General features: G+C 37.6%; 1 protein-coding gene and 1 pseudogene across 2 annotated transcripts in view; one reads left to right on the plus strand and one right to left on the minus strand.

The window, feature by feature from the left end:
* Positions 1–26,777, plus strand: part of ADGRV1 (adhesion G protein-coupled receptor V1) — a 536,135-nt gene that overhangs the window by 266,124 nt on the left and 243,234 nt on the right. The gene's annotated exons all lie outside the window — the stretch shown is intronic.
* On the minus strand, positions 12,152–13,111 carry LOC113929042 (annotated as a pseudogene).

Here is a 26,777-nt window from a genome sequence, read left to right on the forward strand (position 1 = left end):
TTCCCCTCATCAAAGGAAGAATGGCTTTTCTCCCACTCCTAAACAAGATTTAACCTTGTTTCTTGAAATTTAATTTTTTTTAATTGTACTTCTTTGATTTGATTTTTTCCCTTCATTTTCCCAAATGGAAGTAGCATATATTTAATTTTAAGTTTTAATTCAATTAAACTAAATTATTTTAAGAAGGCATTTTCAGGTGGGTTTTCTTTTTCATTTTATTTATATAATTCTTAGAGAGTAATAGTATTGTTAATAATACTCTCTTTGAGGGGCACCTGGGTGGCTCAGTCAGTTGAGCATCCGACTCTTGATTTAGCTCAGGTCATGATCTCAGGGTCATGAGATTGAGCCCCACATCAGGCTCTGCGCTGGGTGTGGAGTCTACTTAAGAGTCTCTCTCTGCCCCTCCCCCATTTCCTCTCCCTAAAAAATAAATAAATAAATAATAATCTCTTTGAGCTTCTGGTGTGATCCAGAGACTTTAAATATGCTCCTTCATTTTATTTTCACAATAGTGCTTCAGTGGCCATTGTCTTCATTTTATAGCTCTGTAATCTGACACTCACAGAATATAATTAAATCTGCCCAAAAAAACCATAACTGTGAAGCAGGACTAAGGTTTGAACCCATGTATGTGTCTGAATCTTTTACCACGAAACTACCCACAAATGTCTGTAAATGTGCATATGTGTATGTATATCACATGTACATACTTTGTTATGCACCCATCCTTAGTTGATAATTGATGGAATATTTTATATTTCTTGGATTCTACTTAGTACATTGCCAAGAAACTGCTGGATTTCACCTGTGCAATTTTTGAAAAGAAATTAAATGATTCACTCCAGGAAGGGTTCACATTTGCTCATTATTTCTGGCTTAATCAAATTAATGGGAAAGAACAAAAAGTAGCTAAGACCAGAGCCCCTGTAACCAGTGTTGCTGGAAGTTATGCCCCTGTTACTTTGACGTGTGTGTGTGTGTGTGTGTGTGTGTGTGTGTGTCCAACGGTCTAATTATTGGGCTGTTAACAATATAATTTAAGTACTCATTAAATGTGCTACCATTTAATAGACTTGTCTGATCACAAACCTTCATTAAAAGTCTTAGAAAGGTGTTTTTTTTTAATCTTGTATTTTTCCATAAAATTCATCTCATTGGATAACTGAAGAGAGGTGGACTTTGGCCAGTGGTTCACAGTAAAGAAAGAAGATTGGGTGTGTGAGTGATGCTCAGAATTTGTAATATTTCTTTGCTGTTTTTATAGTATTGCTGCAAATTGTGGAAAACAAATCTGGAAAATTATAGAGATTGGAAAAAAGAGGCATGAAGAATAAAATATGGGGCAAACATATTTAACTTTTGAATATAAGCTAACTTTTACTAAGGATTAAGCCATTGGAAGAAGTTCTAAGATTCATGTATGGGAGAAAATTACAGATTTTCTCAAAGGTTTTAGAGCAGTGACCTTTTCCATTAATATGTTTGCCTCCACATAGAAAGCTATTTCTAGATTTTAAATTTTAATTTAATCTTTTTTTAATTTTAATTTGGTATTTTGATTAAGTATAATTATTTTAAAACAAAGATTTTTCTCATTTCTGAAACCAGTTTTACAAAGCTCTGCAATGCTTCTTTGTGTGTCTTTCTCACTCATTTTAGAGGGGCCGATAGGAAATAACAGTACTGAATACTCTGTTGAGAATCACATATGTACCTTTTTTAAATCTCCATTTTACAGATATGGAGACAAATGAACTTACCCCTGGTCTCTTGCCTAGTAACTGATGAAGTTGTAAATAAAACTTCTTAGAACTTATATTACAGTTTTTTTTTTTTTACTACACATATTTTTCGTAACAAACTTTTAAAAACTCCTCTCTGTGATATTTTCCATTTAAAATTTTCAAGAAAGCTTTGTTCTGCCTGAGAAAGCTCCACCTGTGCCCAGACAGGCCTTTGGATGCACTCACTGCTTACCTGCTTAGACATGATAAATTGCTCTCTGTGTTGGCATTTTACATATAGAAAATGAACGCCTTTAAAAAAAATCTTATTGAAATGTAATTAATATACAGTGTTATATTAGCTTCAGGTTTACGATATAAGATTTCAACAGTTCTATATATTACTCAGTGCTAAGTGTGCTCTCAATCCCTTTTACCTATTTCACCCATCCCCCACCTACCTCCCCTCTGGCAGCCACCAATTTTGTTCTCTGTATTTAAGAGTCTTTTTTTTTTGTTTGTCTCTTTTCTTCTTTGTTTGTTTGTTTTGTTTCTGAAATTCCACTTGAGTGAAATCATATGGTATTTGTCTTTCTCTGTCTGACTTGCTTCACTGAGCATTGTACCCTCTAGGTCTATTCATGTTGTTGCAAATGGCAAGATCTCATTCTTTTTTATGGCTGAGTAATATTCGTGTGTGTGTGTGTGTGTGTGTGTGTGTGTGTGTGTGTGTGTGTGTGTACGTATACCACATCTTCTTGATCCATTCATCTATCTATGAACACTTGGGTTGCTTCCATATCTTGCCTATTGTAAGTAATGCTGCAATAAACATAGGGGCGCATATATCTTTTCGATATAGTGTTTTTGTTTTCTTTGGGTAAATATCCAGTAGGGGAATGACTGGATCATATGGTGATCAGTAGCATATAGTGATCGTATCTTTCATGGAAGATGAGCAACAATATCTAAAAGTACACAGATGTTTTTAATCAATGAATAAGTACAGAATTAAGTATTTATAAATGATTTTTAACATGAATCAAATTGTGTTTTCAAAACTTTAAAAATTATATCAATAAATGTCCTCAAAAGCATGTTAAATTAAAAATCCTCACTTTAAAAAATGTCTGTGACCATATTATATATTATGCTATTAATAACTCAAGATCTTTAAATGAAGGTAGACGTTTCTGACAGTAATATTTTCATCAAAGTGGCAGTTCAGTAGGGAAAAACAATTCTGTCTCTACCTTGAAAGTTCAGGCTTTGAACATAATCTTAGTAGGTCTATGCCTAAAATTGCTAGCATCAGTTATCTCTGAATTGATTTTGTTTGTCCAAAGATATGATTGTGAAGAATTGTGATTCTTTCTAAAATATTTTCAGATAAACCCTAAACAGATCTGTAGTGATAGAGATACTATACTAAAAATTACATGTTCATCTTTGGTAAGCAGAGGGAAGGCCATATCTTGCTTCTGTCTTCTAGAATAGCTACATGGTATTTCAGGCCTTGAAGAGGATGCCGTACTAACTAGAGAGGCAGCAATTATATATTCATTCCTAAACACATACCTGTTTTTTTTCTCTTTTTCTATTATTTCAATAGATATAAAATCTGATGTTGAAGTGCTGATCTTCAGATCCCTACTTAGTACTTGGAACGTTTTTATTTTAAATCATGAACTGGTCACTCTTGTGATACATGGTTTCCGGTCTCAGCTTCCATATTTAACTGGAAGCAATATTGGTACAATGCCAGCTTGCTCCCCCAGCTGGAAATTTATTTGCATATGTGCAGAATATACCTCTTTCTAACTGCCACTTCTCTAGTTTTTTTACTTCTTTGGCATTTCACCTTCTCACACCCCCTTTTCCTAACTCACCCCCTTAAGGCCATCATTCTTACCCTGCCCTTGGTGACTGTCAAATGTGCCCACATGTTCTTCATCCTTTTATTAACAGAACTGTGACATGAAGAGGTAAGTTTTAGTAACTAGCACTGCACACTCTTGAGGGGAAAGAGTGATAGGTTCTGTTGGTGTTGATTTGCAGGAGGGGGAGTCATAATGAACCGAATGGGTGTGGTGTGGTACATGAGACCCCTTCTCTTCCTTGTGTGGCTCCTATTTAATTCGTCATCCTTAGCATCACTTATTCCTCGTTGCTTTTCTCCTTCTCTCTTGTTTTTGTCCCTCGTCAACTGAGGGATCACACATAAAATAAAAGCACTTCTCATGTACTTTAACCTTATTGACATTAAGCAAGTGTTCTTTTTTTTTCTTACAAGTTTTACAGCCATAAGTAGGATTTCTCAGTCTTAGCACAATTGACATTTTGGGGCAGAAAATTTGTTGTGAGAGACTGTTCTGTAGGATGTTTAGCACCATCCCTGGCCCCTACTCACTAAAGGCCAGTAGCACCCATTTCCCTAGTTGTTACATCAAAAAATGTCTTCAGGTGTAATCATATGCTTCCTGGGGGCCAGAATCACCCCCATTTGAGGGCCACTACCCTAGACAACTAGTCTAATTCCTTTCATCATTTCTTTCTACACGTTCTATGAAACGTTGTTCTTAAATTACAGAACAATGATCTCATTTGACTTCAGCATGTTGGTTTCGACACTACTGGGCATTTCATTGCCTCTGATTCTTTTTGTTTCATATCATGGTCTCTTTGAGAGCTGCTAATACAGGTTCATAGCGTTGTTTGTTTTTGTGTGAGATAGGGAAAAGATAATGTCAGTGACACATATACTGGGTGCCTCTGATAGTTGATTGCCTTATCAGTCTAGCTACTGTTTGAAGAGTATCTTGATGATTACTCTGCCTTCTGATGTGCTACCTGACAATTTTTTTCAAACCAAGCTACCAGTTTCAACTTTTTGTGGAAAGTAGACCCCACATTATCATTGTTTTGTTCCCATAGCCCCAAAACATGGAGCAAGCCTTTTGACTGTCCTGGTGTTAGCACTGAAAGCTCTGCATTCTCGTAAACCCTTCAGTCGTGAGAAATCCAGGATAGTTCAAATCCTATTTGATATTCCTTTTATTTCCCTTGCAACCAGAGCATCTTAGCCCTACTTTAATTTCTGTTGTACAGTGGAATGGGGAATTTAGTGCAGGAACACTGAGGTCCTGGGAATGAGGTGGGCCCATAGATGTGGTATGTGTAGTCTCACAGTGTTTTCCAAAAACTGAGTTTGAATGTTTTCCATGGACCTCCTGGCCCCATGTTATTTTATATCTGGTTCCTCTACACATTTGTGTTGATTGCCTTGTACCTGATGGTCTTTGATTTGCAACCCTTCATTTAAGGACTGCTTCCCACTTTATTATTTGGTAAAGAAAATCTTTGGTTTTCTGTAGATTTTTTCATAAGACGAATTCATAGATATATTTGTTGTTCAAGGTCTCTTTCAAGGGGCACCTGGGTGATTCAGTCAGCTGAGCATCCAACTCTTGATTTCCACTCAGGTCATGATCTCGGGCTCAGCTCAGTGTGGAGTCTGCTGGAGATTCTCTCTCCCTCTCTCTCTGCCCCCCCCCCCCCCCGACTTGTGTGCTACTAAATAAATAAATAAATAAATAAATAAAATCTTAAAAAAAAAAGGATTTCTTTCAGCTATCCCATAACAAGAAATCAGCTTTATGAAGTAATTTACAATCTCTTGGCATTGCTTTCAAAATGGTTGCTTGCTCCCAGGTGATTAACTCAAAGACTTCTTTAACTGTGGAGACTTTACAGGTGAAATAGCAATCTGTGTTATGTTGATCAAGGATTATTAAAATTATCTTCTCCAGGGGCGCCTGGGTGGCTCAGTCATTAAGCGTCTGCCTTTGGCTCAGGTCATGATACCAGGGTCCTGGGATCGAGCCCCACATCGGGCTCCCTGCTCGGCAGGAAGCCTGTTTCTCCCTCTCCCACTCCCCCTGCTTGTGTTCCTGCTCTCGCTCTTTCTCTGTCAAATAAATAAATAAAATCTTTAAAAAAAATTATCTTCTCCATACTTAGTATATCTCCTCCATAATGATATAGGAATATTCCAATACTAGCTCAATTCCTTCAAATTAAAGTTTGTATCCACAAATCTCCTGTTAAAATGCAAATTTGTGGGTGAGAGCAAACTCATCAGCATATAAAAATTGTACGATCAACTCACTATTACACAAGCCTACATGAAATGCGACGAGCTTTGAGAAGTGATCAAAGGAAGGGTTATGAAGTTGGTTTGTCTGACACAGGTAAGGACTTGGTTGTGACAGTTCCAAACAGAAGCAGTATGGAGATGCGGAGTGCTAGGAAGGGATTGGCTAACAGAATATAAATTGAGAAAAAGAAATGAATCTGCCCCATAATTTGTCTGGGCCTACTTGTCTTAACCTGTTGTTTTAAGAAGTTAATAAATACTAGGGACTTTAGGCTAGTAGCATGCTACAGAAAAGAAAAGAAGAAAAGATAGTGTAGTGTTACTTATTCCCTACCCTTGGTAATATTGAATTGGGTTGTCCAAGGGCTCATTATTAACTCCAGCATGGCCAATACCAATCCCATGATGCCCTCTCCTGATTTTAGGATAGCAGTTAGTCATACTTAGAAGGCATCCGCAATCCAGTTGCTGATATTGTCTGTGTTTTCTTCTTACAGTGACAAAGCACAAATTTACTGAGCACTTGAGCCAACCTATTGTTCTGGAGGCCTGTTTTTGGCACTGTTTTAGGGAACTGTGACCAGAGTCTTGCTAGTAGTACCTAATAGACAGATACCTTTCAGTTTCCCTTTGAAGATGGTATAGATTGCATGGACCACTCTCTCCTAGGTGGTCTATGGCTTTAGGTCCTCAAACTCTTCTTCTGGCCAGATACCAATTGCTGGAGTGTCTTAGTTCACTGCTGGGCTCACTTACTTTCTGTTTCTATGACAGTATTTAACAGAATGGTAGCAGGATGAGACCCACTTACAGAGTTTAATACAAATGCAGAATCAAAGTCCCCACCCCTAAGCTACTGAATCAGAATTGCCTCAGGAAATTTTTCTGCATACTGAAATTGTGGATGTACTACCCCCCACTCCCCAGCAGTGATCTCATCATCAGCTATAGCTTTAAGTACCATTTGTTTGTTTCATTACTTGCAAATTTATATCTCCACTACAAACCACTCTTTGAAGCTCTGGTCTTATATACTTTGTTGCCCCTCATTTCCCCTCTTGGATGTTTCATAGGTATCTCCAATTTAACATGTCCAAACAAAATGTTTAATATTCCCTCAGAACCTGTTCCTCCCACATTTTTCCATATCTCAATAATTGGGACCATCTTTCCCAGAGTTTCTTCAGCATTATTCATTCCTTCCTGCACATTACCCACAGTATCCAACCTATCAGCAAGTTCTGTTGATCCTACCTCCAGATTATGCCATGGCTTCATAATACTTTTTTTCCAAACCCATCCACTACCTTTTTTCTAGCCCACCATGTGCCTTATGTGACTACTGAAATTGGCTTCTAATTGGTCTCCCTGTTTCACCTTTAGTTTGCTTCCAACTTATTCTCTATATTGAGAAATCGGCGTCATCTTTTAAAAATGTCATGTATGTCCTCTGTTGAAACCCTTTAATGGCTTTCCACTCCTCTTTAAATTCAGTTCACACATGTTAGTGTGGCTTCTATAACAGTGTGTGGCCTGTGTGGTGGGCCTCATCAGTCTGCCCCCGCTCCCAGCACTCGGCCCTTCATTCACTATGCTCCAGCCACAATGACTTTGCCTTGGTTCCCTGAGGGTCCCCTGTCTTGAAACATTGTTGTGGGTACAGTGGCCTCTTCCTAGAATACTTTTTTCCCTGGTCCTTGGCTCCCCACATTGCAGATCCCTTCACTCAAGTCAGGGATCATGTTAAGTGTCATGTTCTTAGGGAGACCTTCCTCATCATTTACTTTATTCAGACCTCCCTCATCCTCAGCACACAGTATTCTCCCAGTTCATTTTTCCTTTCCTCTATAGTACTTGGCATGTTGTGGTTATTTATTCATTCATTGCTGTTTTCCTCATGAGACTGTATGCTACGGGAGGGTGAGAACCATGGCTGCTTTCATCCCTACTGTATACTCATCATCTAGAACAGTGCTGAGCCAGTAAAAAAACACTCAATGCATATTTATTAAATGAATTAATTAAGGTTTAGATTTAGTTTGTCCTTAATGTAGGGCCAATAAATGTTAGATGGGGTGAGACTTTTAATAATAACTGATTTCATATTGAAAGTGGAAACCTACAAACTAAAACCTAACTTGGAGTTGTAATAATTCAACTCTAGCCAGTATTTCATCTGTCATCCTTTTATATGGTTTAACATAAATATTTAACAACATTAACTAGCCAACCCTTAACTTCCTTTACTTGTGTAATTCACAGTGAGATTTTGTACCACGATTTTTAAAAATTCAGCATTCCAGAAATTTATGTGGAAAAAGAACAAACACAAGGTTGACCTTAGATACAGGTGTAAAATGGCCATTTGCCTACACACTCTGACTTGAGGGAGGTTATAAAAGCAAAAACAACTAAAAGGTATTCATTAACTCTTGATTGTTGTTCCTGAAATTTCACCATTTTGAATATTGTCTTCTCCTTGGGGTTCTGTTAAAATCATATGTACATGAAAGGGTCATTACATTATCAGAGTTCAACTAGTGCATCACTTTTATCCTAGTAGAACTGGATTGCAATAAAATCATTTTGTTCTTCTAGGAGTAAGAGTGAGCTTTAAGAGAAAACTGATCCCCATATAACTCTATGATAGCATAATTTTATTGTTAAACAGAAATATTTATGTAGGTTTATGCCCATTACTATGCTGTGAGCTCATAAAAGCAAAAAAGGAGTCCATCATTAGGACATCACATCATAGAATTCACAAAATTGTATTGAAAGAATGAATAGGTAAACCAAATATATATTAGCAACTTTTTGTGGCTGCAAATAAAAAATTCTGTACAGCAATTGAAATGATGTTAAAACATGCATAAATATGCTTATGGACTTTGGAGGAAGAAATAAGTCCTCGCTGGCCTTTTTTCATTGATAATGCATAGGTGTTTGATACTGGATACCAAGTGTCACACTTGGTGTTTTAATCATTGTAGTACAAATTTGCTTTCCAGTTATTACATTAGGTCCTTTGTGTTCTTCCTTCCTTTCTTTCTTTCTTTTTCTTTCTTTTTTTCTTTCTTTCTTTCTTTCTTTCTTTCTTTCTTTCTTTCTTTCTTTCTTTCTTTCTTTCTTTCTTTCTTTTTCTTTCTTTCTTTCTTTCTTTCTTTTCTTTCTTTCTTTCTTTCTTTCTTTCTTTCTTTCTGTCTTTCTTTCTTTCTTTCTAATTGAAGTGTAGTTGACGCACAGTGTTACACTCGTTTCAGGTGTGTTTTCTCCTTTCTCATCTAACCATTTTCACCTTCTATGCTTGGCTTATTTTTGTTAAGTGGTGCAAATATTGAGTAACATGTATTGACGTTGGCACACTTTCACAACCCGCCTGTGGCCTTTCTCCTCATTACCTTATCTGACACTCTTTAAACTGTATTTTTACTGTTCTTGCACAACTGATTCTAGTGAAATAGAGAAGCCATCATTTTTAATCCCCTGTCTGCTATTTTTCTCACAGCAGGAGCTGTGGCTACTTCTGGGGTATCATTAGCAAGTTAAATGCTGAATATCACATTTTGGATTGTGGCCTCTTATGAGTCATTTGTCTTTTGAACAAGGTGTGTCCAATGTTGGAAAGAAATCATAGCAAGGTCTACACTGGGGTGCCAACAAGTTTTTCAAAAGGAGTTGCCACACCCAAACCTAAAGCATTTTTTTCAACAGCTAAGATTAAGAGTAATTAACATTTAATATACCCCCACTTATATGTCCATTAAGTTTCCATGAAAATTAACATTTTAGCCATGTGTGTCAGCACTCATTTTAACTTCTTTATCTTTCAAAGATTTGTTTTTATTAGAATGGTCTTTTCTCAGCAGAGATCTTTGTTTTAGATTGACTGCTTTTCTATAAAGAGTAATCCTGCTCTGTGGAGGCTGATGGTCTAGATGAACTGATGTCAACATTGTGGGCTCTTTACAGGCCTCCATTGTTTATTATGCAGAGGAGGCTCATTTGGGTAGTGAGGAAAAAAAGCTTAATTCTATGACCTTGTACAGATCATTGCTTTCAGTGCTAAAATCTCCTCCTAAGTAAGTATATGTCCTCCTAAGAGTACTTTTTTGTTGATAGTCTATTTCAGTAGGAGGGGGAAATTCCTTGGTAGACCTGTTTTCTAAGACTTTACAATATAAAAAGAATTAAAATGTATTTTTTTGTCATTTGTTAACCTTTTCTGTTTGTGTAAAAGTAGCCATATTTTTTTACTATTATGTAGTTTTCTGTGACTATTTTTTGTGCACAACTTGGGATTTAACATCCTTCTGTGTATTTGAGAAAACCCTATCTAATGTATATAAAGTTAAGCGGAGTTGTAGTATTTATTAATGTTTTTGTATGAAGAGAATTGTCCTAAGTCAAAAAGATAAGTCCTATCATAAGTGCATACCCACACATTTGATGGGAAGCCTGTGAGGAAAGAGGGGATGATAGAAATTATTGTCCTTTCTTGCACATAAGCAACCGTATTCCCTCATTTGAGAGACTTTGCATGCATACTCTAAACCGCTGCAAAATCCCTCATCATTCTGGCTGCTTACTTCAAAATCCAGTCTAGTTGATCAATCTTATGATTCCTGGAACTGACACATTTTTCAAGATTCTTAACCCCAAGGGGAAAAAAGTGTCCCCATTTTTTTTTTGCTCTTGATTCTTTAATTTCATTAATAGAGCCTAAGATTGCTTTAGCTATTTTAGCTATTTTTTTATTATGTTATGTTAATCACCATACATTACATCATAGCTCTTTGAAATAAATCATAAAGATGGCTTTAGGTATCATACAGTACAAATCATCTTGCACCTTGCCTGTTCTCCCTATGTTAGGTTTTTGAAATGTACGCAAGCTCCTGTGTGCGGTCTGGCTTATGCATCTTACTGGCTGTGCTGTTCTGCTGTGCTTGAATGGACTGTTGCCTGTTTGTCCCTTCCTTTCTTGGTGGACTCTTGGATGATTTCCACTCGTTTGTTCTTCCGCACAGTATTTCTGTGACCCCTACAGTGTAGTGGTTAACAGACTCAGAACTAGATTGCTTGTGTTTTTGGGTCCCGAGTTATGTGACTTGGCAAGTTATGAACTGCTGTGCCTCAGTTTACTCATCTGTAAAATGCAGTACATTTTCTATGGGGCACGTATGTTATGAGCATAATAGGGTAAAAGCGCAGGAAGGACTCGCAACAGTGCCTGATGCATAGGAAGCATGGTGCAAGTGTTAGCTGTTACATGTATTAACACAGTCCTTCTACATGCCTCCTGAAGTGTTTAAGTGTGACACTTTCTCTCGGGTAGATACCTAGAAGGGCAATTTCTGGGCCATAGCAATGGAATATCTTCAATTTTACTAAAAAATTGTTAAATATTTCTCTAAAAACATTGTACCAATTTATACCTGTGGTGCATAAATTCCTTTTTACTCTCTACTTAAGTCTGTTGTCAGACTTCTAATTTTTTTCAGTCTGACACGTGACAGAGTAGCTCTCTGTTATTTTAGTTTGCATTCCCTGATAAAGAGTAAAGTTGAAAATCTTTTCTAATTGGCCTTTCTGGGAATTGCCATTAATTTTCTTTGCTTAAAACAAAATATATAATACTGTATTCAAGCATATGAAGTTAAAATATAAGGAAACCCACTTTTTACCTCTAGGAGGAAGGGGTGGAAGAATAGGACTTAGCTGCATCTGTAACATTTTCTTTATTTTTTTTTCACACTGATCCGGATTTTATTTAAACATTAGTGAACAATAATGCAGAAACATTGATATGTAAATTTCTAAGATGCTGCATCTTAAATTTAGTTAGCTGAAGACCACATTTAGCTATAAGCATGAGTTTAGTCCTCCGCGGAGAAACAAGATACTAAACTGTAAAAAAAAACTTCCTACTGTTTGAAAATCTCAGTTTATTAAGTAGATCGTAAAAATGCATAGGTCTTTAATAAGAGAATTGGCTGTCCAAGAGTACTCGCCTTCCACAGTATTCCTTTTTACTTCATATGCGAGTTATTGCTTCTGCTGTAGGATTGAACTCTTACAGCACTAAAAGGCAACTGTTTAGGGAAGAGGCAGAAAAAGGAAAAGGGAATGTATGAAAGGCAGTATTTCCTTTAGGTACAAAAAGCATAATAGTGTTTTAGGAAGACAAGATAAAACTTACTCAAGGCTAGCTTGGTTCTCACTGAATAAAAACAATGGGCTATATACTGAGCTCCTCTGTGTCAGTCTAATAACCAATGCCTTGGTCGCCCTATTGATAATCTCTCGGGTAGTCATCTTGGTACTCTCTGTGATATTCATCTGGATGTTCTGCCTGATAATCACTATCACTAATTTCAGACCCATTTGCTCCTTTTCCTTGGCTTCCCTTGTGAATGAGAGGTTCTGTGGGAGCGGCGCAGTATTTGGGATCATATCCTTGCCCCCCAAAGCCCAAACACACTCATTCCTTTCTGGGAAGCAACTTTGTTGGTTCCCATCTGTAGAGAAATTGTTGAATTGTCTGCTGGTTGTAAGGTTAGCTTCCGATCATAGATATCTCTTCTGGAACCTGGTGCTAACATCCCCGCCTGGCTGGTTCCTTTGTTGGTGTCCAGATGCAGACTAATTGTGGTCTGCTCTAAAGATTTGTCAGTTTGCATTTGGGGATCATAAAGCTGCCTCCTGGTCCCATACTGTCCTACCTGCCTGGCTGGCGCATTTGTTGCAAACCAATTACACATTGGCCAGCTTTTAATTTTCCTTCATCAAAACGTTCTTGTTTGTTTTTCGGCATACTTAACCCCAATGTCGTATGGAATCCTTTTGTTTTAGCCAGACCTGCCAGAGCGAACAGTGTAGTCTGAACCTGGGTCGTGTTTCCATTCTCAAAAAGATCATTTGCTTCAAATATGTCCTATGGCTTCATGCCATAAGCCTGAATAGCATTAATAAAGTTGCCAATATTCTCCAACTGAGGCCAGTTTAATGAGAACTCATTAACCTTCCCTGAGCCCTGGCTGTAGCTTATGAGCTTGCAGAAGATGATGCCATCTTTGAAGCCCAGCAGAAAGTTGATGCCAATGCGCATGCTTGTCACCTCTTCTGTCTAATTTTGAAGATCTTCCCCTGCCTGATGATCATACTTGGAAGCGATCTTGTTCTTGACCTCCGCTGAGAGTCTGTAATAAAGGCCCTTGTTAAAGAGGGTTATAGTGGTTCAGATGGTGGGAAGAGGCTGCACTCAGGTCTGGGGGTTTCTCTAACTCGGCTTCCCCACTCTTGGCCCTGAGGAGTGGCCGTACCGCAAAATGCCCAGAGCTCACTCCCCTGGGCAGCACAGGGGATGCTCTGACCTGTAATATTTTATTTCTTTAAACACCAAAAATTTGAAGAAAATTGGAAAAATGTTTATTATATCTGGGTGATGAGGAGCTGGTGATAATTTATATTTTGGTCATTTTCATAATGTTTTCAATATTTCATAATTAAAAGAAATCAATTTGGGTTTCATTATCAAGCCAGGGAATCGTGTTTGGAATTCAGCAATTAAAAAGTGATAGCAATATTTTAAATATCATTGATTAAGAAAATTATGTATGTGTTACTAAAAGAAAACCAAATACTTTCAGTAACATTTTAATGTTAAAAGTGTAAATAGTAGAATTAAAATAATGATAGCATTCCATTTATTTTAAAAGTATAGAAAATAGGGGCGCCTAGGTGGCTCAGCCTGTTAAGCATCTGCCTTTGGCTCAGGTTATGATCCCTGGGTGCAGGGATTGAGCCCTGCGTCAGGCTCCCTGCTCAGCGGAGAACCTGCTTTCTCCCTCTCCCTCTGTCCCTCCTCCTGCTTGTGCTCTCTCTCTCTCTCTCAAGTAAAAAAATATTTAATAAAAAATATTTTGAAAAAGATATGGAAAGTATATTTGGAGAAAAAATTCTCCAGCTTCCTGACAATAGAGGATGATTGTGGCATGATAAAATAATAAAATACCCTACAGAATATTGTATTTTAAATGTTTTACTGAATATGTTACCAAAATTAATGATGTCCATAAAATTTTACTTAGAGGGCGCCTGGGTGGCTCAGTTGTTAAGCGTCTGCCTTCGGCTCAGGTCATGATCCCAGGGTCCTGGGATCGAGTCCCACATCGGGCTCCCTGCTCCGCGGGAAGCCTGCTTCTCCCTCTCCCACTCCCCCTGCTTGTGTTCCTGCTCTCACTGTCTCTCTCTGTCAAATAAATAAATAAAGTCTTTAAAAAAATTTTTTTACTTAGATATTGTATGAAAGTACCATTTTTCTTAATCTTAGAGTGATTTCTGTTGTTTTTCTTTTTTTTAAGATTTTATTTATTTGACAGAGAGAGCACAAGCAGGGGGAGCGGCAGGCAGAGGGAGAGGGAGAAGCAGGCTCCCCGCTGAGCAGAGAGCCCAATGCTGGGCCTATCCCAGGACCCCGGGATCATGACCTAAGCCAAAGGCAGATGCTCAACTGACTGAGCCACCCAGGAGCCCCAGAATGATTTCTGTTTTAGATATCATTAAAATAGGTTAAATGTGATGTTATTGTCAATGTAAGGAGGCAAATGACATAAACCCATCTGCTATCATTGTTTATCTATGTATATATATATTTAATTTGGCATGCAGTGCTATCTTTGTAATAATTACTTAATTTAATTAATGTGGAAACTTTGATTTTTAACATGGGCAAATGACATATATGATTACATCACCTTGATAGTTTTTTTTATCTATGTTGAAAAGTTATGAGTTCAGAGCAAAAAATGCAACTTAAATTTTACCCATTAGGATTTAAAGGCTAAAGGGTCAATTTTCCTGGACAGTGTTGACTAGAACTCTAAATGAGTTTTTGAGGAAAGTATCAGGTAATCTTTTGTGGCCTTAAAAAATCATTATAGATGTGTTCAATTCCTGTGCTTTGAAAGTTCCCACTATTCTCAATACTACAAGACTACATGTGAACATGAAATCACCTATCCTTCTTCATATTTTTCAACATGTTTCCCATAGTGAATTTTTATTATTTTAAGAAGATATTCTGATTTGATTATACTAGTACTCTGAATCAGATTTTCCATCACAGATTATAATAGCTTATGAAACGCTTCGGTGTTATGAGGATAGAATCATATATAATAAAACTATCAATCTCTTAATTTTCAAGATCCCAAAGTAACAAAGTCTAATAACATTCAGACCTGGAAATTTGAAAATTAGGTAAATTGTGGATATAGTAGTCAGGTATTTATAAATGTATTAGGGCGCCTGGGTGGCTCAATCTGTTAAGTGTCTAACTCTTGGTTTTGGCTCAAGTCATGATCTCATGGGTTATGAGAGAGCCTCCACACTCAATGGGGCGTTTGCTTGAAGATTCTCTCCCTGTGCCCCTCCCCCCCCACTGTCTTAAATAAATAAATAAATAAATAAATCTTTACAAAAATTTTAAAAATTAAAAAAAGGAAAAACAGCTATATTGAACATTTTTGGAAAATGGAGTATACACATTTAAAGTGTATAATTTGTTAAGTTTTGATATATATGTATATACATATGTGTGTATATATATATATATACATATATATATATAAAATCATCAATACAGTCAAGATTGTGAATACAGTCAAGATTGTGACATACCCATCACCCCCCAAAATTTCCTCTGACCTCTTGGTAATCCTTCACCCCACTCTCTCATTTCCAGCCAACCACTGATCTATTTCCTATCACAAAAGATGAGTTTGTATTTTCTAGACTTTTACATATATTTTTTTGTGTGTTAACACTATTCATTAATACTGCACAGGTAAGGGGCACCTGGGTGGCTCAGTTGGTTAAGCGTCTGCCTTTGGCTCAGGTCATGATCTAAGGGTCCTGGGATTGAGCCCTGCATTTGCTCAGCAGGGAGCCTGTTTCTCCCTCTCCCTCTGCTGCTCCCCCTGCTTGTGCTCTGTCTCTCTCTCTCTCTCGCAAATAAATAAATAAAATCTTTAAAGAAAAAAATACTGCACAGGTAAATTTCAAACCAGGATATAAAAGTATTAGATACTTTTATAAATAATTTTTACATACTCAGTAATTCCTTAAGAAATGTCTAAAATACAGCTTATTTCTAACTATAATTTTCAGTCAAAACTTATCCAGTTGATTTTGGCTTTTGGCTAAGGTGGATAAGAAAGCAGATAAGTTGCAAGAGGACGTGTATATTAGTTACCTATTGCTGCATAACAAATTATACCAAAACTTAGCAGTTTAAATGACGGACATTTAATTCTGAAGGTCAGAAATCCAGGAGTAGCTTTGTTGGGTGATTTTGGCCCAGGCTGTTTCATGATGTTGCTGTCACACTATTGGTGAGGGCTGCAGTTATCCAAATGCTTGACTTCACTAGAAATTCTCTTCCCAAGATGGCTTACTCATCTGCTCATTGGCCAAAGGCCAAATTCCTCACTGCCTACTCCTGCAGTTAGAAGGCATCAGACCCTTATATTCTGGCCTTTTTATAGGATTGTTCAACATAATATTGGGCTTCCTACAGAGAGAATGTTACAAGAGAGAGAATGAGCATGACCAAAATGAAAGCTGAATTATGTTGGAAGTCATATACCATCTCTTTTCCCATATTCTACTGGTCACTCAGAACAACCCTGGTTCACTATAGGAGGGGACTACACACTTGATTCACTGTAGGAACTGGATGTCATTGAGGCCATCTTGAAGGCTAGGTACCACAATGTGTTTAGGCTATTTAAAATCAAACTGTTCAACAAATTTTAAGACTCATGTAATCAGTCCATAAACCCACATTAGCCATTTCCGTTTGCCTATAATTTATGGGTTGATTACCATAACAGTCTTACAATTTATATAAATTAATATAATTATATTAAAATAATTTTAAAAGCATATATTTAGTTAACACTTTATTACCAGCCTTTGAAAGTAACAATACTGCATTTCTTTTAAATGTCCTCTGTGTTGGGGTGCCTGGCTGACTCAGTCGGTAAAGCATGTGCCTCTTGATCTTGGGGTGGTGGGTTTGAGCTCCATGTTGGGGGTAAAGATTACTTAAAAATAAAATCTTTGATAAATAAATATTCTCTATATTTTAAGAACTTTTTGTTAAATCTGGTAGGTGATATCTACCTCTGTTTTTTTAGTATAAAAGTGTGAGAGTTTCAGAACAAAAGAGAACCATCTGTATCAGTTAAATTTTCAGCATGTTATAAAAGAATCTAAATCCATTATATATAGTTTTATTCTCAAGAATTAATAATAAGGGGTGCCTGGGTGGCTCGGTTGGTTAGGCATCCGACCCTTGATTTCGACTCAGAACATGATCTCAGGGATCGAGCCCCAGTTGGGCTCAGCACTGGGCGTGGAGCCTGCTTAATATTCTATCTCTCCCTCTGCCCCGCCCCTTTGCTCATGTGCATGCATGTGGTCTCTAAAAAAAAAAGAAAGAATAAGCATTAAATTAAGAAAGATTTGCTAATTCAATATTTATTTTTCACAAGTTCTACTGTAACAAAAAGTTGTTCATATGAAGATTGTGAATGGGCGCCTGGGTGGCTCAGATGGTTAAGCGTCTGCCTTCGGCTCGGGTCATGATCCCAGAGTCCTGGGATCGAGTCCCGCATCGGGCTCCCTGCTCCTTGGGAGCCTGCTTCTCCCTCTGCCTCTCTTTCTCTCTCTCTCTCCCCCTCTCTCTGTCTCTCATGAATAAATAAATAAAATTAAAAAAAAAAGATTTAAAAAAAAAAAAAAAAAAAAAAAAGATTGTGATTGTGTTATTCACACTTTTCAATGCATTTCCAATATCTTAGGTGTAGATACGTTTTAAAAATTCTTCACCAGTGTTGCTTTGAAAACTGGTATGGGGAGACATAAAGAGAAGGATCTGAATGTAAAAATAAATCCCACTTAGAAATTCAGCATACTTTTAAAAGATTATCTAAAGCTAAATTATAGCTTATACTTAAACTCTAATAAAGACTCAAAATATTAATAGATATTCTCCTATATTACCAGTGATACCAAAATAAGCCCCCAGTGCAAACAATGAAAACTAAATTGAGCACAGCATCAAAAATCTGGCAGTAAAATCACTTTGCCCCACCCTGTAGCACATGCTGTTCTCAAGGAAGAAGCAGTACGTTCTAAAGCTTAAGGTTTGGCAAAGGTTCTCATCATTCTCAGACCTCCTTCAAAATCCCAGATCTGTATTCAATTTCATTATTCTTTTCATACTCCTGCCTGCCCCATCTGCTCTTGCTGATCACTTTATAAAACATCAGGAATACCTGCACAAGTTGATACAATTTTAACTGCACCCCAAACACAGCAGGATATAAAGTGAGTAGGTGAACTAGCTTGCTTTGCTTAGTGAGTTGAAGACTTACTGAGGGTAGTGGGGGGCACTGTATGTTGGCTGGCTGACAAAACTGAGTAGACTAATAAGCTTTGACTGTTCCGTTTCCAAGATAACTCTTTATTTCCCCAATATTTCATGACTTTGTTAAGAGTGCATCAGTCACTGATGGTGCAAGGCACATTGGCTTCTCAGACTCCATCGGGCTCTCTGAGTGTAACTGGCATAGCACGCAGGCATGGGCATAGCATGGGTATCTATTCCCAAGAATGAATGTGGAACCTAATTTATTATTTACCTTGAATTTCTTCAAGATAAATTTTCATTAAATTAGGAATATCGGTATTAAGAAGCAAGGTCTTGTTTCCTAAATTTGGTCCTTTAATCAGAGTGCTTTCATTAGATTAATTTTAAGCATTCATTACATTAATCAATATTTATTGAGTTTCTAATAAAGGCCAAGCAACCATGTTCACAGTGGTGAACAAAAAGGGGCAGGGCTTCTACTCTGGGCACAAATACCTTAACATTTGAGACTGACATAAAGGGGTAAATAAACACACTTCAGGTAGTGGTGAGTGTTATGGTCAAAATCAGTTGGAGTGATATGCTGTCAGAGAAGGCATCACTGTGGAGATGACATGTGAACTGAGAGGAAATGCAAAAATTGAGGCAGGAACATTTGAGGCAGAGAAAATAGCAAGAGTGAAGGAAGGCCCAGAGGCTAGAACAAGCTTGGCATGCTTGAGCAGCAGTAAGGACAGGAAGCTATCACTTAGTGCACAAGACAGGAAGTCTTAGAAAATGGGGTCAAGAGGTGGGCAGGGACTTGGCATAGCATAGCGTGTCTTTAACATTTTAAATTTATTTTCTTTTTTCTCAGTTTAGTAAAATACATAGACCATCTGCCTCTTCGTAACAGAGTAAATTTCAAGTTTAAGGACTAGCTGATGAGAATGTCATTATTTTGGCTACTTAATTTTGAAATAACTTAATTTGCTGATGATGTCTCCAGTTTGGGAGATGTATAAGTAACATGGAGCTTACAGCCAAGATCATGTAAGACATATGTAAGCAAGCAGTTAGGAGTAGCACATCGAGAGGATAGTATCCACACTTTGCCTTAATTGAATACTGCATTTATCTATTAATTTTGTGCACATAGTTGAATTAGAAGTTGTTTTGTCTATAGATTTGTGCCCTTCACTAGAATGAGGTGTGCTAATAGGAGTGCAGATAAGTCCTTGAACCCCAGCTTCTGATATGGTTGACTATCAGTCAAACTAAGTGGATTTACTGTGGTTGAAAATATAAATTGTTGGACTATATACTTTTTTTTTAAAAGATTTTATTTGTTTTTGAGAGAGATGAGAGAGAAAGTGAGAGAGAGAATGTGCACATGAGTGGGGGGGGGGAAGAGGGAGAGTGAGAAGCAGGCTCCCCGCTCTCCCAGAACCCCCGGGATCATGACCTAAGCCGAAGGCAGACACTTAACCAACTGAGCCACCCAGGTGCCCCAAGGACTATCTACTTTTTAAAACTATCATAAATTAGTTTAAATGCAGTAGATCTGACATTTCTTTCTGAGATATTTCAAAGTCTTAAGGAAAGAAATTTATCTCTTTATGTTTCTTGGACTTATAAATTTCACCCAAAATGATCAAATTTAAAAACAAATAAATCTGATGTTACAGTGAATTACTAGCTGCTACTCAGTGTCTAAGCATTGGGGCTCGTTCTTCAGAATTGAGACAAGACAACCACTCAATGTATTTGGTTCTTGACTGCTGTGTTTTTATCTTTATGGTTTCAATATATATGTATTAGAAGTGAAACTAACATAGTAAAATAAATATCCCATGTGAGTGAAAAAATAAGCACTGTGATTTCCCAAGAAAAAAAAAACTAAAATAGAAACTTTGTCATGAACTTCTTGTTACCACACCAGCACAAAACAGTGTTAAAGACTCACTTTAAAGGAGAGGACTGCCAGGGCTAGCTGAAGCGTCCCTTATGGTACAGTCTTGTTGGCAAGCTGACCAACACAAGGTGTACACCATGAAGGCCCAAGAAGCACAGACCTCAAGTTTGGACAAATTATGAAGTTTGAGTCTTGCCTTTACAGAATGTTTTCTTTTATATGTATTTGCTTCCAAAAAAGCTACTTCTCATTAAGACTCCCTCCTGTTTTGTTGTTTGTACATGTGTTTTAGAGAGGAAAATGTCTTACCTTAGAGATATAGTATTGAATCCAAAATGCCACTGAGCCAACACAAAGTTTAGCACATTTAATATATATTTTCTATAAATATAAACATTTATAATATAAATTTAAATTTAATTTTGTAAATTAATTTAGTTCAGACAAATGAAAATTAGCCTGTAGAAGGAAAGACAGCGTATAAATATGATTCACTGTCAGTATTGTTACGGAATTCAGGAGATCTGGATCTTATACTCTTACTTGTTATTTGTTAATTTTGTGCCTGTTTGATCAGCTATTAAATGTGCATAATATACTGTTAAGTGTTTGGAATAGTAAAGTGTGGATGTACATATATGTGTATATAATTCACTAGAATTAAATTCATTATGTGAGGTGTCCATGAAGTACTGCAGGCTTAGCACAGTGCCTCACAAAACATCAGCGCTCGATATATTATTAGCTCTCCTTAACAGCCAGGTTTTCCCTTTTTTGTACCCCTGAAAGGTACTTGGACATTTTGCATTCTAGTATCTTAATATTATATTGGGACTGAATTACCTCGAAAATAACTTTTTACCTATGTGTGGTTAGCAATCAGGAAAAGAGAAAGAAGTGGGGTGAGGAGAGAAATATATTTATTTTCCTTTTTTAGGAGATCCCAGATGATGAGAACTTATATGCCTCTCCATTTACTGGCTTTATTCATCTGAACACACAGATATTCCTTCTTTGAGGGCTATTATTTTGTCTCTGAGGCTTTCTTTGGCTTGTGTTTGCTTAGTGAGAGGGTAAGAAACATTTTTCCAACTTGCCTTTCCTTTAGAGAATGTATAGATGGGATGGGGTGCTCATGTAGCTTAACACCATAGGAGAGGGAAGCACAGCTTTAGGGACTTGGTGTGACTTACTAAAGGCCGTAACAATAGTGATGGATGAGGTCAGAGGGTGGCATGCCCTGTCCACCCAGCCCCTGCTGATCTGAATCTGACTTTCCTGGAGATGATTGCCTTTGCCTTTATCCAGTTCCCTCCAGGCCCAGTAGGATCTTAAAAGTAAAGCAGAGAATTCCAGGTGAACACAATTGCTTGGCAAGTACCCTAAGAAATGTTCTTGTGTAAGTGGGTGCAGCATTACTTTTGCAAGTGCGTCCAGTTCCATTGTCACGTAGGTACATTTATATGCCTTAATCCCTGAAAACACTTCAAAGCATTAATGTGAATTTCAACTTGATTTCCTTCTGTCATGTGTGACTATTTGATGCTGAAGATCCTTTGCAGGCAAAGAGAATGGATAACACATTTGTCTAGAACCAGAACTTAAGAGCCTCCAATGACTTTAATCACCATGCTTGGGCCAACAAGTGGAGGATCTCAGTGATTCACTTTTGTTGGGTCCTCAGTGGTCATTTCATTGCCTTATGTGCTTAACATTTTTTAATTTACCTCCTACTTTTCAAGTTGGTCATAGAAATTTGTTTTTAAAGCCTGGTAAGCCAGCAGGTTCCACAGTTTAATTCCCTTAGTCAGTGTTGAGTCCTTACTGTATTCTCACCTTCACAGCAGATGTCATCACTGGGATTTGGGATTTGCTGAAACACTTTCCTCCAAATCAAAAGTTTCACAACTTCATGTAGGTTAGCATTTTCATTGTGTCTGATTTTTAGGATGCTTGAGTAAGTTTAAATGCTGGTAACTGGTTAAAAGTAACTGAACTAAAGGAATTGGGGATGGTATCACAGATTCTTGGAAATCAGTTAGGGTTAAGCTGCTGCCTGTCTTTTTTATGTAAACATAAAGTTCAAGGGTCACACATGACATAGAAAAAAAGTGTTTAGCTTCTGCAAACTTTTTTTTAACTCTTTCTTTAAATAGTTTCCTGATCGTACCCTGTTTGCAAAGTAAATGAAACGGTTGAACTTCCTGGATGCTGGGTTTTAGCAGAAATATATCAGATAGCAAACTTACTGGCAGATGAATCACAGTATTTCTCACCTTCAGTTGAAGATACGCTGCTCTGTCCAAGGTCAGTCCCAAGATGCTGTTTCTGGCCTTGAGTTTACTTAAGGAACAGATCACTCTCCATACCTATCTGAGGCTATGTTCTCTATTCTATCTGGCCCTCAATAGGTAAACCTCCCCTACGTGGCCAAAAGCAACAAAGTTGAGAAAATTTAGCTGCATCTGGAAACCTGTTATTAGTCTGCCTCTTCCCATACCAAAAGCCTACGTTCTTGCCTTTTTCCCAGCGTCTGACTTTGGGTGCTGTTCTCTGCTGGCTGTGACCTCAGCACCTCTCTAACATAAGAATTTGGCTTTCTTCTCTCTGCCTCATTTCATTCTTTTTCTTTGCACCCTAATTTTTACACTGCAGATACTTTTGGTTTTTCTCCTTTCTTTGACTGTACTTTTAGGTTTCTCCAGGTATGGTGTGCTCACCTCCTGCACCTTCCAGACTTTCACTCTCCATTCCTTCCCCTCCCCCTGCCACTTCCCCAATCTTAATCTACCTCACTGAGCAGTCTGGTCTCAAGAGTGAGCTTCTTGCATCTTAGCCTGTTGGAGTTTTGGCAAGCTAACCTTGCCCATCATCTAATGGACCTCACCAACCTCTCTGTCTGCCTGGAGAGATGCCATCAGTTCTTTAAAAGAGAGTATGGCTGAGGCGCCTGGGTGGCTCAGTTGGTTAAGCATCAGACTCTTGATTTTAGCTCAGGTCTTGATCTCAGCTTAGGTCTTGATATCAGGGTTGTAAGTTCGAGCCCCACGTTGTGCTCCATGCTGGGTGTGGAGCCTACTTAAAAAAAAAAAAAAAAAAGGAAGAGAGTATGACTTTGTGTCAATTGATCCCTCTGGTTTCCCTCGGATAGACAATATAAGAAAAACACACATACTTCTTTTATTTACTATTTGAGTAAAGTTATATCACCTGGCCCCTGTTTTAGATGTCACTTCACTAATCATGTTTAATCTATTAACATGGGGGTGGAGAGTTAATGATAAATAGAATGGAATAAATTTTACTAGCAGAAAGTAATACTTTAGAAATACCTGCTATATATAGGGATGTGTCCATTTAGATGAGTATTTAATAGTTCTCTGAAAGGCTTTGCTTGGTTGCCCAGACTCCTGCACACAGACTACTGCCATTCTTTTCTTTAATCTAAAACCATGCTTCGCAGACATTAATGTGAATATGGGTTTGTATACAAAACAGACCAATGCATACCTTGAACTTTATGGGCAAAATCACCTTTGAAAATCCCTTTTGTTTGGCCCTTCAGCTGAATTTTTTTTTAATTTAAATCATTTACCAAGATTTAAAAATCAGGAAATTTCAGCAGAAATACAGATTTTTAGTTCAAAAAAACTTTAAATCTGACAGCACCACTACTTGCAGCAACTATGAGCTGGCTCCAAGGAACAGCTGCCTCTTGACATGGGTATGTGCTTGTTGGTTTGACATAATTCCTGTCCTGCAGGTCTCCCTCACTTATATTAGCTGTTGGGCCTTATAGGCATTTGCATTTGTGATCTTTGTCCTAAAAGGAGAAGAATGGTTGGAACCAAAGAGAATAAGGCATAGATTTTTACATAGCAACATTTTCTTTTGGAAAATTAAAACATACAAAAAAGTTACGAAGAATAAAATAACAGTCTTGTATTACCACCACCCAGAATAAGTTATTGTTAAGTTTTGGGAAATTTGCTTTCAAGGATTTCCCACTATAGAATTTTATTAGGTTGTGCAGGAGTTAATTTCTCCCTCAGCGAGCTTCCCCCATTCTTAACGATTTTGCTACATTTTTCCTCGGGAGATATAATTATTTCAGGTTTGCAAAGTCTAGTCACTTTGTGACTAGGGTGTTAGGCTTTCTCCAAATCGGGGACTTTACTGGTTCCTGGTTAAGGATTCTTTTTGACCACTGAGCCCAAGTAGAAAACATGGTTGTCAGTTGATTTCATAGTGGTTTAAATAGGACAAAGGCACAGTTATTAAGTACTTTTAACAGGTTAATTTGTGAGTATTCATAAATGTGGAACATTTCAAGGCAGTTAGATTCATCTTAGTTCTGACCTTACCCGTTTAGGAAGGTATATTTTTCAGATTCTGGCCAGCTTCAGGCCAAAGCAAGTAAGGGAATACAGTCAAGTATTCATCTAGACCAAAGTTGAGAAATCCAGCTGCCTTTCTCATGTGGTGTGATATTTCTAGCCACACCTCCATTGCCTTCAAACCTTTGTACCAAAGAGCTCTCCCCTTGGGAATGAGTGTGAACCCATTTGACTTTTGCTCAGACTACTTACATAATTATCAACTTCTGATTTGCAGCTGCTGTGCATTTTAGCAGTTTGACCGTACTCAGGGGTTTAGGATGCAAATAATTTTTTAAATTAGGATTTAGACTCTTTTGCTTTCTCCCAAGAAATAATTTAATCCATAGTATAGCTGTGATATACAAATAAATGTATAATAAGGTTATAAAATAAATTTTTCAATGAGATAAATTATAGAGCTCAACACTTTGATATTTAATTAGTGTTTAGTTGATGTCAGTATCTTCCTTATTAAAAATATGCATTATCCCAGCAATATCATGGATTAGATAGAATTCTGTGGTCTATTCAGGAAGCCTCACCATGTTATAGCATGGTTTCTGTGGGAAAATACACTTTGTGATACACATATTGGGAAAGGATGCTAGGAATCCAACTTTCTTACTTAGCCACAAACCCTGAGGGTGGTGTATGTGACAGTCATTTGTGCCGATAGATGCCTGCAGACTCTTGTGTTCTTGTTGTTCACACCTTGCACCTCAGGCTAGAGCCCTCTCTCCTCCACTTTTCCCAGCTCCATTAGGTATATTTGGCACATTTTGTCACCTGCAACCCTATTTCTCTCTCTCTCTCTCTCTTTTTTTTTTTTACCATTTCCCTTCTGTTCATTCCCACGAGAGCAATATTGGTGAACATATCTCCTACTTCAGAAGGAGTATATTCACTTACAGCAATAGGCCATTTCTGTTTGTCTTTCTGTAGCAAATGCTTATTGTTTTTATCTTAAAGATGAATTTGAAAATGCCTAAATTAGACTCCTTTGTTTGTCTATAATCAGGTGAATCACTGTATCAGACTCCTTTGTTTGTCTGTAATCGGGTAAATCACTGCTGTTGTTATTCCCAAATATACATTTCTGTAATTCAATTTTAAGAGCAAATTCCCCTAAGAGAGGACACAAGAGTAAACAGTGTCTGTACATAGCCCAATTTCAGTGTTGCATGAACTAGCAGGTGACTGGGATTTTGCTTTGAAAACCAGCAGGAAGTTCAGTTTAGCCAGATGGGGGAACAGAGGGGACGGAGGGAGAAGTAGGGGTCTGATAATGTAATGTCCAATTGCTTATGATAAACAGTTTTTGTTTCATCCTAAGTGTGATAAGAAGTCATTATAAAGTTTTGGCTGCTGGGTGGAGGATGGACTGTGGTGAAAAGTAGATGGTGGGGAACAGTGAAAACAAAGAGAACAGTGAAGATGCCTGTGCAAGAGTCCAGGGGAAAGATATGGATGGCTTCAACTAAGGGATTAGCAGTGGGGAGAAGAGGTTTCAGGTTTGTGCTATATCTTGAAGGTAAAGCCAACAGGATTTGCTGCTGGGCTGGATGTTTCCTGTGAGAGAAAAAGAGGAGTCTAGGCAGAACCCTGGTTTGAGTCACTCAGTCTTTACTGATCCCTTCCCTTCAACACACCGGTTATCCAAGTCATTCCTTCTTTCCAGAAACCAACTTTGAGCCCTACTCCATTCCTTGCTTCTCATCTCTTCTCTAACCACCCACCTCTGGAAACTTACAGATTATACCTGTTTTGTGAACTTTCTAACAGATTTTGAAATCCTTGATCTTTCATCAAACTCTTCTGATTGACCAAAGACCACACTCTTTCCACATAGTTTATTCAGTTGGGAGGAAGAGTTTCCATAGCTGTTCTGTCCTCAGTCCAGGTACATATGTGGCATTCTGGCTACAGAGCTCTACCTTTTAACTGAGAAATACTAATGCCTCATTTTCCATTTATGTATTTGCCCTGCATGTTTAATCCCATGTTTTAATATATGTGCATTCATGTAAGTGCCTGTCTTTGATTTTGAACACTTAGAGGGATACAACTCGTTTCTAAATAAATATTTTTTAAGTGACGAGAACATTTCAGTTCCAATGTAGTAGCTAGTGGCTTGTTTGGTAAGAATTTTAATCACACTTTGACTAGTAATCAGGCTCTT

This window comes from Zalophus californianus, chromosome 5, assembly GCF_009762305.2.
Source record: "Zalophus californianus isolate mZalCal1 chromosome 5, mZalCal1.pri.v2, whole genome shotgun sequence".
In the NCBI taxonomy this organism is placed as follows: domain Eukaryota; kingdom Metazoa; phylum Chordata; class Mammalia; order Carnivora; family Otariidae; genus Zalophus; species Zalophus californianus.